Raw genomic sequence first — 12,874 nt, forward strand, 5'->3', positions numbered from 1 at the left:
CGGTAAGCCACCACCTTGTGGTGCTACACAGATTACTAAATATGGGTTAAAGAAAGATGTGAGAATTAGCCAATAAGAGGCTGAAACAAATGGGCCAGGCAGTGTTTAAATGAATACAGTTTGTGTGTTGTTATTTCGTGTATAAAGCTAGCAGTGCGGGAGCTGGGCAGGAAGGCAGCCCGCCCACAGCTCCTTCTACACTGGCCCCCTGCAAGAGCAACAAATGGATCATTTTAACCCATGATTCATCTCTCCAGCCCCAAGATGTGCACTCTTTTTCCCATATGATGCTTTTCACTTCCAGCAGGATTCGTTATAACCTTCACAATGGTGATGTATTCTCCCCCACCAAGCACCAATATCAGCAAGATGGTTTGTGGGAGCAAAGGCACCTCCATGATAGCACCTTATGAGGGGACTCAGCTACAGTCTGACAGCACACCAGTATTCCCAGCGAGGGAAAAATCTTCAAAGGTGAAATGTGGCACAATTCACTCTGAAAATCTTAGTTTACAAAGTATACCCATGGTAACCACCCTCATGAGCCTTTTGTTTCTAAGGAAACACTAGAGTAAATAGGGCTGTTGAAGAACTTTTCAGAAGACACTAAAAGCAACAGCTGGATCAACAACCTGTTTGCTGGGCAAAAAGGATCTCATTTATCTTAAAAGTAGACCATAAGGTCTGTGGATACAGCTCAGTAGTAGAGGGCTTCTCAGCATAGCATGCCACAAGGCCCTAGGCTCTTTCCAGTTACAATGCAACTATATGAAGGAGGAGGAGGGAGAGGAGAAGGAGGAAGAGAAGGGGGAGGAAGAAGGACAGAAAGAGGAGGAGGAAGAAGAGGAGGGAGTCACAGGAAGAGGAGGAGGGACAGGAAGAGGAGGAAGAGGTTGGAAGATGCTCTTCCTTTGTTTTGTTCCCACCTTCAGTGTTTATATATTTAAAGGGTTTTCCAGTAACCTCGCATCTAATTGGTCTTCAGAAACATCAGTTTTAGCTGGGGAGACACCACTTGAAATTTTCCCTCTCTTCTTCTAGGGAAAGTAGACACAATAGTTTGGGAAATCTTGGCTGAAAAGAACTAGGACCATTTAGAAAAACTGGTGGGAGCCAGGCCTTTTGAATTTACCCTATGACTACTTGAGGGTAGGTGATGGGGTGGAGACAGGAAGCTTCCTGGAATCAGTCTAGTCAGTAAGGCAGCTCCAGGTTCAGAGAGAGACCAGCCTGGAGGATTAAAGTAGAGAGGAATTGAGGACGTGACCCTCAACCATCAACCTCTGGCTTCCATGTGCTCATGCATCCCATGCCCTCAACCCCCACAAGGATACAGGTGTGTGTGTCTCAAGCACATGCACCACCTGTGGAGGCTCAAGGACAAATTACTTGTAGGAGTCGGTTCTCCCCTTCCATGATGTTAGTTCTGGGGTTCCAAACTCAGGTGGTCAGGCTTTGGCACCAACCACTTTTGCTCACTGAGTTCCCTCACTGGCTCTGGACAAGAGACGCTCAAGAACTATTAACAACTTGCTTCTGGGCAAAGGGAGTCGAGGTTCCATTTATAAAGCAACATTTGTACCAGTAACATATAGTATTACTTTTATGCTGATTTAAAAATATTAGTTTTACATATTACCTTTCAGGCATTTAAGAAATATTACTTTTTTTTTCCTAATCAAGAAACTTTCCACAAAACCCACCCAAAAGTAGTTGATAGGCCCTGTGAAAGCAACAGAATGTGACCCTGGTTCTTGGGGTGTAATAAGAAAACACCTTTGGAAGGAAGTGAAAGGCACCGCCCAGAGGCTCAACCCAAGGAGGGGGACTTCCTGCTTTTTTTTTTTTTTTTTTTTTTTTTTTTTTTTTTTTTTGCAAGTAAAGGAACTTGTGTTCTTAAAGGAAAGGAAGACAGCTCTTGTCATATCTGTGTCTCTGAACAATCCTAAAGTAAATGAACCCTTGGGCCACTGCGCATCTGACTCCATTCTAGAACATACCTTTGGTACCCACGATTTAAGCCATCTAGACCCCAATAACAACATCCTGATTTCAGCAGTTACTCCTCTGATGGCTTCCTATAAAATGGAGCCGAGTGCTATGTTTGCTGAACTGCTTCCTATTTTCAATGAGGTGGGAAAACTGTTCCTGGGGTCCCCTAGTGTGTGTGTGTGTGTGTGTGTGTGTGTGTGTGTCCAAATACTCTGTGAAGGCTTTCTTGAAGTGGAGGTCCCAGCTACCAGGCTGCACTATTGCACAAGGTCACACTCATCGAAGTGTTTGGTTTTGTTCATTTTTCATTAGTGTGTTTCTGTTAACTCATCCGTGCCCCGTGGCCCAGAAAGCCATGGAAGGGTGTCACTAGACAGCCAGCATCTTACCTGTAAGGGAGGAAATGTGGCACATGGTAAGTGATTTGTACGAGGACTTTAGGCAAACAGTGAGGCAAGAAATAGGTCCCAAGCTCAGCAGAAGGGTTCTGGGTTGGTGGCCCCCGCAGGCGAGGGGCTGCGGTTTCCATGGTTTCGTCACCTCTCAGCCAGCCCTCTCAGCTAGCCGTTTATGTAGAAGGAAGTTTCCACAGACTTCTTCTACGCCTGCCCCAAGTGAATGCCAGTGAGGTGCTGAAGAAGGGTGCTGTAAGGGAGGGACTCACGTGGAAGGGGGGGGGGCTGCACAAACAAGTGAAGCCCCAGGGAAGGGGTGCTGTTTCCCCTCCCTTCCTCTGACCCAAGCCTTCCTGCTTCCCCGCCTTGTACAGCTGGATGGAATGGAGGATGAGAGGAAGCCCATGGGTTCCAAGCGTGAAGCACAATCATAGCCTCGCCCGCCTTCGGAACTCCTCGTGGTCTCATTCAGCAAAGCATTCCCAAGAGCCCTCTCTGGACCAGGCAATGTGCTAACAGGCCAACTTGCGGAACTCTGCTAGTAAATTGGACTGAGGTTAAATAACATAAAACAAAACCATCCTTCTGTACGTGTTCAATGAGCATTGAAAACCCTGGGGCAGTCCTCACACTCCATCTAACACCTTGGAAAGTCTTCTGTGGTGATAGCTGTCCGTTCTTGTGGCCATGTGCTGTTGATTAGCTCATCCTCTCCCTGTTGGGCCAGGTTTCCTAAGCGGTAGGCTAAGTCTTAACACTGGTTGGTGTCTCTAGGCAACAGCAACATCCACCCACCATCAATGATGCTTGTTGACAATGAAGCACTAACTGAACTGAGACTGCAGGGCTTGAACCCTAAAATGGGAAGGGTAGACTTGATAGTTTAGAGAGATCATTTTAAACAAGGTGTAGACATGGGTCTGCTGCTCTTTTTGAGTGGCCTCGGGCTTCCCACATTCTGCCAGAGATCTTCTTGGTGCTATCGGCAGAGACATGGAAGGCCTGTGAGCCCTTCTTTCTAGGCTTCTAGGGAAGTCATGATGCTTGGACCCAAACTGACATTTATGGTGTCTTCCATCCACCTTGGAAAGAGATAAATATGATAATAATGGGATAGTTGTATACTGAAGGTCAATGTAGTAAACCCAGAGAACAGGATAATGGCTGATGTTTGCAGTATGCTTACTGTCCTCTGGAGGCTAGTTAAAGCATCCTTGTCTCACCTCCAGAAGCAGATCGCATGATGATTGCCCATGCTTTATGAAGGAAACTTTACTACCTACATGCCCCAAATCCTGGACATGTTAGTAACCAGGAGCTGGGACTTGGAACCTGGCTGCTGGGTTTGTGATATTCTGCACCCTTGTCTCCTATCTAGCTTGAGAAAAGAGTCTTGGAGCTATTTGCAAAGTTAATTTGCTTTCTGATTTTGTTTTGCTTAATTGCACTGTTTGTTTCTGTCAGCATTTCCCATTGTTATTGTTATTATGTGATATAATTATATGCAAGGAACAGAGGCAGAGAACTGATTATGCCTCTGAAAATCAAAAGGGGATATTTGGGGGAAAAACCAAATTGAGAAATGTCTGAGTTTATGGCTACTAACATCTGTTCTTTTAAGGAACTTCAATTGGTATTGTATGTGTGTGTGCGGGGGTGGTGGTGGGGGGAGTTGGTGTTTTTTTTTCATTGTTTTTTCCTTTTTTTCTTTTGTGTTTGTTTTCTTTCCAAAGACTTTTTATTTCCAGAAGATTGTGACTGCCATTGCCATGTGAAAGACATAGCCTGTATGTCATGGATGATACCCCTAGACAGGTTTTATCTTCTCCCAGACAAAGATGCAAGCCAGCAGTGTGTATGATAATATTCCTTCCTCCCCCATCCACTATATCCAGAGCAGAGGTCAAACTCATTTTCACTGGCTCCAGTGTGTGCCCATGTGTCCGTTTTCCCATCTCTTTTCCACCAGCTTTCTTCATCCACCCCTGGGAAGCTCTCCTAACAACTGATTCCAAGGGGCCCTTGCTATAACCAGCTCTGATCCACACTGCCCCCTAGGGCTTCCTCCCTGACTTGTGTCTAGGCCACACCTTGCTTCTGAATTTAGCAGCACTTCTTGCCCCAAGAAGCAGGACAAAGAAGGACTTCTGGGGACACTGGTTGCAGGCAGTACTATGTGATGATAGCACTTCTACTTCCTCTAAGTAAGCAACACTTTTAGCCAGGAGGGGTTAGAGACTCCATTTCCACAGTGCTCTCTAGTCTAGGGCTGCATTACCCCACTTTCAACTTCCCCAACGTTTACCAAGCAGCCAAAGGGTATTCCTATAAAAGTCTGGAGCCAGACTGCTAAAATACATACGCTCATTCTGCCCAGGAGTGGCTTCCTAAGTGTGTCACATGGTGACTTAGCGCCCAAGCTTAGGAGGGCCCTGGGCTTGGTAAAATATTAAACTGCCACTATTCTGATATTCTTTTTTTTTAAAATGATAGTATGTATTATTTGTACTATTTTCAGGAAATCCAAGGTATATAGATATTCATAAACTAGATCCATATCCTATACTATATATAAAAACAATAAACTCAAGCAGTGAACATCAAGGAAGAGGCAGCAGACAGACTGTACGAGGTAAGAAGATGGGGAGGAGCGCGGTGACACACAGTCCTCTGGACTTGACGACCGTGTGGTCATGAACTTGCACAGCTGTGGTTACCTTCACGGTCCTGCCACAGGTGGGGCAGACAACCTCCAGGCTCCACTTCGTACTATTGACAGTAGATAGTTGTTAGGGGACGAAGACTCATTCCTTTTTAGGATGTGGCTACAAGCAGATTTCCACCGCTCTAGTGGATTCCCCGCACTCATACAGATGGGCAGCACTGACTGCACTTGGTAAATTATTTTTTTAAAAAAGATATGTAGCTGGTAGGGGAGCAATTGAGGAGGATACGGGGGAGTTTGGAGGGGGAAATGGGCCTAAATGAGATATTTCATTGTATATGCATATAACATTCTTAAGAATAAAGACAATTTACAAGCGAATACATTGCACACATAAACACAACATCACAAAACTTGTAGAAGTAAACCTAACAGAATCTTTTCGACTACACACTAGACTAATAGTTCTGTCTTTGTTTGGGTGTGGAGTAGTATCGTTTATTTGTTTTTGACATAGGGTTACTCTCTGTCGCCTAAGTTACCCTGGAATTTGTGATCTCCCTGCCCCAGCCTCCCCCCTCTCCCCCAAAAAACTGAGACTATAGGAATATACCATCACATGCAGCTAGCAAATTGTAACTGAAGTCACATCCCATAAAAGAAAACATTTAAAAGTTCAGTTTCAAAATCAAATACTTCTGCTCCTGAAAAAGGCGTTGGTGAAAAAATATAAAAGTATGGAATAAGGAATATTTTAAATGTATATCTGATATAGAATTTACCTAAAATGTGATCAAAATGACAGTGTCTAGCCATCACTAGACAAGGTGGTGCGTGGCTATAATTTTAGCACTTGTGAGGCCGGGACAGGAAGGAATATTATGGGATAACTACCTAAGGAGATACTCTAAGGAAAAATAATGTAGGTCCAGTAATACAAACAAATAAATTTTTGAGAAGGTAATTCACAAAAAAATAATTCAAAAGAGGTATGCACACAAGCACAGCAAAGATGCTCGGCGCCGTCCAATGCAAATCAAGCTGCTTCTGCCATCTTGAAGTCCCGGGGTTTTGGGGGAAAGAACGCTGCTAGAACACTGGAGATGGTTACTAAATAAAACCTCTTATCACCCCCCTTTCTGCTGTTTTCTTTTATTTGACAGGGTCTTGGTTTATAGTTCAGGCAGGCTTCGGCCCTCCAGTTGGTGGAATTTATAGGTAGGAGCCACCACCTGGCTCCAGGAAGCTGCCGCTCAGTGAGTTGATGGTGTCCCACAGCTGTCACATGACAGAAACAGCGACGTGCTTCACTTTCACTTCCCATGAGAATGTGAACTTTCCCAGTGGCCCTGCCCCTTCGTAGCACGTGGGCACATCTGCTGGCCATGTATTATGTGGCAGGACTCAAAAAAGCCTGCTCACACACCTATTGTTCCTTCCCCCAAAGGTCTTAGTAGTAAGCCGAGCGCAAGGCTTCTCACACTTGATAAATGAGAAGAGTAAGCAAGCAACTGGTCTAAGGGTCCAAATCCAGTTAGGAGCTTGACTGAAACCAGGATGCCTGCAGCAGTCTGTGCTTCCTAGGACTCAACACATCACCTGTTTCCTTACCAAAGAAAATGCTAACAGAGGCACAGCTGGTCTCTGAGGGGAGGGCTGCTTCTGCCAGCCAGACGTGGTTTCCGCTTCAGATCCCAGGATGCCTTGCTCTTGGGGCTGGGTAGCCCCTACGCTACCAAAAGAAAAAAAAAGCTGCTTTACATTGCTCTGCGGCGTTAAGGGGTTGGCACCTCATTCCTGGTGGCGAGGCACTGCCTTACTGTTGCTAAGGGCAGCTTCCAATCACACCTTCATTTATTCTCACAGGCATACATTCCAAATCTAGTAATTTTGCTGTGATCTCGAGAAGAAGGAAGTACGGGGGTGGAGAGAGATAAAAAAAAAAAAAAAAGTGACCGAGGTATTCATTTTATCCTTAGGGATTAGGGGAAAGGCGGAAAGCTTTTCAGAGAGTCACAATCATAGGGGAAGTGCTAAGAGCCAGGTGTGGGAGCCAAGGAAGAGAGCAAAAGCCTGGATAGGGCAAGAAAGAGACTGGCCCTCCAGGAGAGGGCAAGGGAAACTGGCAAGAGCTACCAAACAGGGCTTCTCCTCACCCCACCATTTCTCCGCAGGTTTAGCCCTCCATTAGGAAAAACCATCCGGGAATGTTTTATTTTCCTCGATAGATAGCAGAGGCGAGCAAAGAAGCTCACCCCGCTCAAAAGCGGGTGACCACCCGGTGTGGTCTGCTCTGTGTACCCTCAACTAGCTTTGGGCTTTCTACCACACCCTCACAACCATTCCCTCCTCTTGGAACGCTGACTACCTCTGAAGGCTCTAGCTAGTTTAACTACCCAGGGAGACCCTGGGACGCAGCAGCGAATTCAACTGCAGCCGCTACACTATCCCAGGTGGAGGGGAAATGGCACTATCAGTGCGGCCCGGGGAAATGGCACTTCACCAGGCTCGCCTGGGGCACTGCTGACCGGTTCGAAAAGCAAGTGTGAAGCGCCAGCTGCGCGTGAAACCTCTGAATTCTTCCCCCTCAGCTGTGGAGGTTTAAAGGGATTAAGCGTAAACAATGGCCAGGTCCTACAAAAGTTAAAAAAAAAAAAAAAAAAAAAAAGAGCCACAGAACTTCCTCTTAAACGACCTGCAGGTCTTTGAAGACAATCAGACACAAATGCTTCTTTCAGAAAGGGACAAAGCAAATATCAAGCTGACCTTTTGGGAACAATGTAAATCGTGGCAGTTTGGGGCAGCGGTGGAGGTGGCCTGGAGACAAAACGACTTTGCTTGCCGCTGTGCAGCAATCAGGCTTCTATTCTTCTCGCCCTTGCCCAAGGCTCCCTTGTTAAGGTTTGCAGTTTATTTTAAGCGTGCCCGAGGTGTAAGGAATCTAAAATGGTTAGTGGGTGAGGGGGATTTAATGAACCCAGGAGTCAAGACAGAATGCCTGGAACCTCTCGGGTTTCTCAGAACCAGCCCAGGACCTGGCCACCAGAACCTGCGGGGGCAGAACCGGTATCAAGAGAGTGGCTTAAAGCTACCTCGGGGTTGAGTCCCAAGAAGCCAAGGTGGAGACCCTTTACTGGACAGTGAATTTTTCCTAACCCTGCTTTGCACTCACATTTCATAGGCCTTCTGGGTGTGCTGGGACAAAGCAGTGTACTGTGTTTGGTTACCGTGGAGGCCCTGGCTTCCCAGAGAGGCCCCGGGGTCCAGGTGGGTGTTGCAGAGAACAAAGGTTCCCCACACCTAGAAAACCAGTTCTCCCAGCCTTCCAGCCACAGCAAGTGACATCACCAGGAGCCAATCGAAAATTCGCACTTGAGTTTACTTGTTAAGGTCTGACTTGATGCCACGTAGAGTGCATATCTGACCCTGTAGAGCCAGGTTCCCAAACAGCGCTCTGTTTGGGAGCTTGCTGATTCCCGGGGAATTTGGCTTTTACGCAGATTTCTTAGGCAGGTGAGGGGCCAGGTTTCAGATTCAACACTGAAGATACCACACCCTGAGCTCCGGGCTAGCCCGAAGCCGGAGCGCCAGACGGACCTGTACTGCCATCTTCTGGTAGTGCTTGGTATTGATTAGTGAGAGTGGCAAGGTCTCTCTGGGAAACAAAGCCTGAATATCCCTAGGTTGTTGCTCCATTTTACCAAAGTCTCCGTAGGCAAAAGGACCCCTTCCAATATATCAAATAAGGTAGCCACGAGAGGGAGACACTCTGATCTGATGGTAGTGTACCTTGATTTTCGTCCATATTTATCTGAATCTGTTCGTTTGGAGACTAGTGTTTCATATAGTTCAGGATGGCCTCTACCTCACTCTGAAGATGACCTTGAGCTTCCTACCCTCCTGCTTCCACCTCCCAAGTGCTAGGATGACTGGCCTGTGCCAGCATATCTAGTCTACGTGATACTGGGGATGGAACGTTTGTGCATAGCCTTTGTGCATTTTAGGAAGGCCTTTACTGACTGAGCTATGACCCCAACCCCCTATCAGTTTTGTAAAGCCCTATCTATTGTCCATGGGAAGAGGCCGGTATGTGATGAACTTGAGGATGCCCTTGACGGAGTCCTGAGTCTGAGAGGTTTATTGTCCCACACTTTTCACTGTAGATGTGATCTTTACAAAGGCCTTCATGATGTTTTAGAGAGTTTTCAGTTTATGTATAGTAACCTGTGCGTACAAACAGGCTTCCCTGTTTGCCTGGATGTGAAAACAGCAGCTCACTAGGTCGAGCCAGACTAGTAGAAATTGCATCTGCAGAAGCGTCCACAGGGCATCTCCAGTGACTTTCTCCTTCTCTCTTCTAGTGAATGTAGCTAGTGAATGCATAGCCCCCTCTTGTAGTTTCGACATGTTTTAAGGCAAAAGGAGGCAACTCTCATAACATATAGCCATCAGATACAGACGTCCATGCTAAGCATTTAGTATTTGTTTTTCTTCTATATATTACACACAAGGGAGGGGCCTACTGGCCATGCAGCAGCAAGGTTCAAATGCCGTGGAACACCTTAAAATGCATAGGACAGTTCTTTCCAATCCCCAACAAAGAAAAATGGCATCCAAGAGGTCAACAGTGCCATGGTAACAAAGTTACCCTAAAATAGCTCACCAACACCTCAAAGCCAACATGTCAATGCTTATGACTCTGGACTTGTCGACTTCTACAACTGACGATGTCCTCTGGCTCCCACATTCATATGCACACACTCGTGAACATTCAAGTGCACACACAACCAAAACATTTGTGTAGAAATAGACTATTGCTACCCCATACTCTTATTTCATTTTTTACATTTATTTTTACTACTATTATTTAGTTTTATGCATATAGGTTTTGCCTGCATGTATGTCTGTGCACACCTTTTGTGCCTGGTGCCCACAGAGACCAGAAAAGGGCATCAGATCCACTGGAACTGGAATTACAGATATCTGAAAGCTGCCGTATGCATACTGGTAATTGAACCCTTGGCCTCTTCAAGAGCAGCAAGTACTCTTAACCAGTGAGCCATCTCTCCAGCTTCTTGTATTTAATTCTTTTAAATATTATTCCTTCCGTTTATACTTACCAGGCAGTTAACGATGGCCATCTTCATCTACAGGTGGACACTTGTCCATATGAATAGTTGCTACATTCATATACATGTTTCATGTTATTTTTCCAATATAAATAGCATCTCCAGAACGTCCAACTTTAGTTGGATCCGATTTACTGTTTCAAAGGGGGAAATTCTTTCAAGATCAGAAACAAATTGCTTCAGCTATTCCCACAGAATTCAACGACTTTGAAAGTACAATATTCCCCAGTAAGTCACCTGATACCTTCTTCAGTTCCAGCAAAGGTTAGCTAGCCCGTGGAAGGGAGTATTAGGATTTTCTTTCAGTCTATGTTAAGTGTTGGATTTATCCAGTCTATGACTAATGGTGTTAATGTTATTTGATATGAATGCTAGCCTCTTCACCCTATACCAAAAAATAATCTGTCATGGTTAATCTTTTATTATTCTTGATTTCTGAAGTATGGCCCACCTTACTGTCATCTGCCTCTTTGGAATCATGGTCCCCCTGGAAAGCTAGTATGTTCGGATCAAGTAACATATCAATGGAATATAAACACCTCGAGGAATATGGCCTAAGGTCGTCCCCCTGTTTTAAAAACACAAGCATGCATGGTTTAATAGTGACCATCTCCATATGCCTGGGACCATTTTCAAGAACTTACCAGGCTAAGGGGCTCTCCATCGGGTCTTTAAATGAACATTTTGGAAGAGAACCCCTTGGTTTCAGTACATACCTTGTAAGCCTGCCCCCCATTTTTTTTTTTAATCCGCAGACAAATGTTTAGGAAAGCTGTGTAATTTCCTTTTCTGCTGTGGGAGCTCCTTTAGCCAATAGCCTTTAAGAGACCAGCCCACTTGGGCGTGGTCTCTTAAAGGCTATCTTAAAGGCTATTGGCCAAAGGGGTTCCCGCAGCAGTTCTCTTTGGGGGTTCACAGTGCAAACTAGAACCATGTGATAACCAAGTGCTTCCCAAGCCTATTGCCCTGAAGAAGAGTTTTCTTTATCACACTCATTCCACGTACGAACGAGACTACGGAAACTTGCCATCTTCTGCCCTGTTATTCTTGACTCTCTCTTTAGATCCCCTTCTTTCTCCACACATTTCCTCTTTCTCCTTTATACATAATATACAACCCAGTAAATATGCACACATTCCATAAGTAAGAGAAAATACAGTATATTTGCCTTTCTGAGTTTCGCTTACTTTTCTTAACCTGGTTTCACTTCATTTTCTTTCTTTTCTCTCCATTCATTTTTTCTCATAAATGAAATCACTTCATTTTTGTTTATGACTGGATAACTCTATTGGGTATATGTACCTCCTTTTTCTCATTCATTTCTATGTGGATGGACATATTGGCTGATTCCACATTTTGGCTGTTGTGGCAGTGTACCAATAAACATGAATGTTTGAGTATTTTTTGTGTTATGCTCACATAAAGTCCTTTGATTATATACTCTGGGGTGGTTTATGTGGATTGTATAGTAGTTCTAATTTTAAGATTTTTTTTAAGGATCATTTTACATTTACCGTATTTGTAGCATGCTGTGGAATTAACTTGGGGGCAATGATGCTTTGAATAATGTCGTAAGACCTGAGAACTACATGAGGAAGCCGATACTAGCCTTCCACAACTCTGAATCCAGACTCACTGGCATTCTACATATTTGTTCATGAGTCATCAGGTAGTCTCCACTGCACAGTAATCGAGGTATCAGCTTCCATTTCGTGACACATTCTCTCTAACTTCTCTTGGTCTGTACTGCGCATGCTTTGAACCACAGCCCAATAGTCAGATAAGAATACAAGTGATTCTTACCCAGACACTTGTGGAATCAACATGATAGCACCCAAGACTGTTGATGCTCTGTATTGCCCTAGACATGATCAACCTACTGGTCACAGAGAATAAGGAGGGAGACAATGGATTGCTAAATAAGTTTGGAGGGTTTTTCAATCCCCCCCTTCCTTTATCTCAATGCCAGAAACGAAGAGAGTTGTTTGTGACTTTCCTTGGTACTCATTGAAATAGTGGTGTTATAGCTTTAAGTTCAAGAATACTGACACTGAAGACCTGTAAAGTCAAGAGTTCTCAGAGCGTCCTAATTATGTGTGTTGGAACCTTGATTTCTAAACAAGGCAGCATTGGGAGGTGGAGTCACATGGGGCAGTTTAGGTTATAGAAGAGATGTCTTCTAGAATGTTTTCATGCAAGTGACTTCTCATTCTTGCAGGACTGGATTAGTTTTGTTGAAAACAGGTGTCCTGGTAGAAGCAGAGGTCAATGTATTTATCATCATCCCAAAATAGAAAAGTGGTTTTTTGTTGTTTTTTTGAGACAGGGTTTTTCTGTGTAACAGCCCTAGTTTTCCAGGAACTAGCTCCATAGAACAGGCTGGCCTTGAACTCACAGACATCTGTCTGTCTCTGCATCCCAAGTGCTGGAATTAAAGGCATGCACCACCACCTTGCTGTCAGGGACCAGCCACGACAAAAATACCTCTTGCCAGGGTAGAGGTGTGGGGATTTAGAAATATAGTAAAGATTATGAAGACACAAATGAAAATAATAAAACAGAAAAATATATAGGATAGGACTGGGAGGGAATTACAGTGAGTATTGAAGTTCACTCGCAATTAATTTCCAATTGCTTAAAATACTACAATCCCAAAAGGTAGGAGTGAGACAAAGGACTGTATTAACATGATA

Source organism: Arvicola amphibius, chromosome X, assembly GCF_903992535.2.
Source record: "Arvicola amphibius chromosome X, mArvAmp1.2, whole genome shotgun sequence".
In the NCBI taxonomy this organism is placed as follows: Eukaryota; Metazoa; Chordata; class Mammalia; order Rodentia; family Cricetidae; genus Arvicola; species Arvicola amphibius.